This window comes from Rhamphochromis sp. 'chilingali', assembly GCF_963969265.1.
Source record: "Rhamphochromis sp. 'chilingali' genome assembly, chromosome: 6".
NCBI classification, from domain to species: domain Eukaryota; kingdom Metazoa; phylum Chordata; class Actinopteri; order Cichliformes; family Cichlidae; genus Rhamphochromis; species Rhamphochromis sp. 'chilingali'.
In genome coordinates this window covers 35,211,959-35,214,954 of record NC_137933.1, presented here as the reverse complement: position 1 = coordinate 35,214,954, position 2,996 = coordinate 35,211,959, and positions in this window count along the sequence as shown.

Genomic DNA, 2,996 nt, shown 5'->3' with positions numbered 1-2,996 from the left:
AAAAATGTTGAATTCAATGCCTGTCTGCCTTTTAATTCTTACTACAAAACCCAGTGATGTTTGAACAAATGACTCTTTATTGTAGGACATTTTCTTTCGTAAATTATGCTTGTTGGACCACCAGCAAAGCATGGAAAGGTATGTTTTAAAATTCTAAACTGCGAACTCAAACTATCACCACCAGGGGGCAGCATTATTTGTTAATCTTTTCAGAAGTGTTCTGTTCTTTGAACTTAGGGTATTTCTAACCCTCATTTCCTAAAGGTTACTGCTGTAAGAATAATTACAGAATATGAATAGTTATGAATGATTTGCTAAGGTACTTTAAAAACTTACATCCACTCAGTGTATACAGTGTGACATTACACCATTAAGCTGAAACAAGTTCAACATCACTTGATGTGCTGGTGTTTTAGACATAGTAATTGCAGATGGTTCTTCACAAAGATTCTTGGTAACTTTATTACCATTGTAAAAGGTAATAATCCAAATGTTTAAAATTTGTTTTAAAAAGGTTAACCATTTTAAACAGTTTCTCAAAGTACAGTGCAGTCTCCACTAGGGATGGACCGATCTGATATTAGGTATCGGTCCGATACTGACCTAAATTACTGGATCGGATATCGGAGAGAAATAAAAAATGTAATCGATCCATTAAATATCAAAAAAGCACCTCACAAAACTTGCAACATGGCATAACTCGGCTCATAACCTTAGCACGTTGGAGCAGTATGCATCACGTGATAGAGCGGCTGTGGCATGCAACCTGTAGGTGGTCTGGTTGAGCATTTCATCTCCGAGAAAGTGATCCCAGAGAGAAGTAAAGCAAGTGTGTAAGTTCATCTCTGAATGTTTGTAAAGCATTCCAGCGTTTACCTTAACAACCGATATATGGAGCGACTACCTCTTCTCTCACCCTCCCTCTCCTGCTGCTACTTCAATGTGAAACTGATTAATGATCAGCTGATCGGCTTTTCTGTTGCGAGTCCATCTCGCTTGTTTGTTTATCGCCCACTTTGCGCCAGAAAGAGGAAACCAGCGGCTGAACAACAGCAGCACGTTTAAGCTTGAGAAGCTGTTGTTAGAATTTATTTAATATTACTTTGTACACCAGGATCCCTTTCTATCTGATGGCTGCTAACTGTGCAGGGGCAGATCTAGCAAAGTTTAGCCAGGGGGGCCGATAGGGCATGAACAGGGAAAATGGGGGGGGGCGGGCACAAAGACATACTTTTCTTTCTTATTCTCATTTAAAATATCTAGTTTTTAATAATTAATTATCTGAATCTTACACCCAAAGTTTTAATCTGATGTAAAATCCATTACTGTATATAGTAACTGTTAAGTCTAATATACCCTAGTAAGTACTTTTTCCTTTGGGAAGGTACAATCTGTGCAGTCTGCAGTTCTGTTGAAGAAAGATGTTGAATCTATTTAATTTTTGCTGGGAGTTTGCAACCCTATTAGTTAGGTTGCTTACTCTTTAAAATACCAGAATAGGGAGGATGGAGTAGGTTTAAGTTTATTAGATTGATTAGTATTGCTGAACTATGAAATATTTCGGGTTCAGTGTATTTTTTGTATACAGGTATAACAGAATAGCTTTAGTGTTGTTGTTTTTTAACTTGAGTTTGAACTTATACAAAATGCAGCAGGATATTTAAAAAAAACAGTTTTATTTATTAAAAAACACACTATATCGGATTCATATCGGTATTGGCCGACATCCAAATTTATGATATCGGTAACGGACATAAAAAAGTGGTATCGTGCCATCTCTAGTCTCCACACTAAGTCTTCTCAAAGGCGTTCTGTCTGGTTGAGGTCAGGACTCTGTGCAGGCCAGTCAAGTCTTCCACACCAAACTCACTCATCCATGTTTTTATGAACGTTTCTTTGTGCACAGGAAGGGGCCACCCCCAGACCATAACACCCCCCCCCCCGGTCAATCGGAATGCCAGATGGAGAACTATGATTTGTCACTCCAAGGTCACGTCTGCACTGCTCTAAAGGTGCCGCACTTTACACCACTGCATCAGACACTTTGCATTACACATGGTGATGTAAAGCTTGGATGCAGCTGCTCAGAAATGGAAACTCATTCCATGAAGCTCTCCACAGAAAGTTGGCAATCTTTGCCCACCACCTGCATCAGCATCTGCTTACCCTTCTCTTTAATTTTATGTGGCCTACCACTTCATGGCTCCACTTTGTTATAAAACCCCTAACAGATGACTTCCCAGATTTCAGTGTAATTATAAAAAGCAATGTTTTGCTAATTTTAATACCAAAAAGTTATTTTTTGTTACTTATTTACTTTAGTATAGTATAAATGGTAGAAAAGAGTCAGAAAAGCTATAAAACGTAAAACCTATGAAACTTAAAAGTTATACTTAAATATACAGGGTGGGCCACCCACCATTGTTTTTCTTGTGACATTACCAATAAGTTTGATGTGTCACATGGTCCTCTTCCTATTGAAAAAACAAAAGTCCACCCATCTTGAGGAGTTTGCCCCCTCACATATACTAATGTGCCACAAGCAGGACTTTAATATCACCAACCATTTCCATTTTATTACGGTGCATCCATATAAATGGCCCACCCTGTACTTAACTTTAGTTAAAAGCTGTCCAATGAGCTGAATTAGAGTCTTTGGAGGGCCAATTCTAGCCCCTGGGCATTATGTTTGACACCCCTGCATTAAAGTAGATAGGTATACTGAATAAACATTATTCATGCCTTCGGTCTGAATAACAGTACCTTATGGAATTATAAAAATAAACAAACACATTGGAGCACTGCTATCAAAGGTCACACGTGCTGTAGTCCACTTTATTCTTCGAACATGTTGCACTAAATCACCACGCAGCCCTAACAGTCAGGGGCGCCTCCAGAATAGTTTCATAGGGGTCGCCATATGGGGGCCACTAAAAATAATGCGGTGGCACCACAAAACAGAATTTCCATTTTTATCATGCTGTTGTCAAATATAG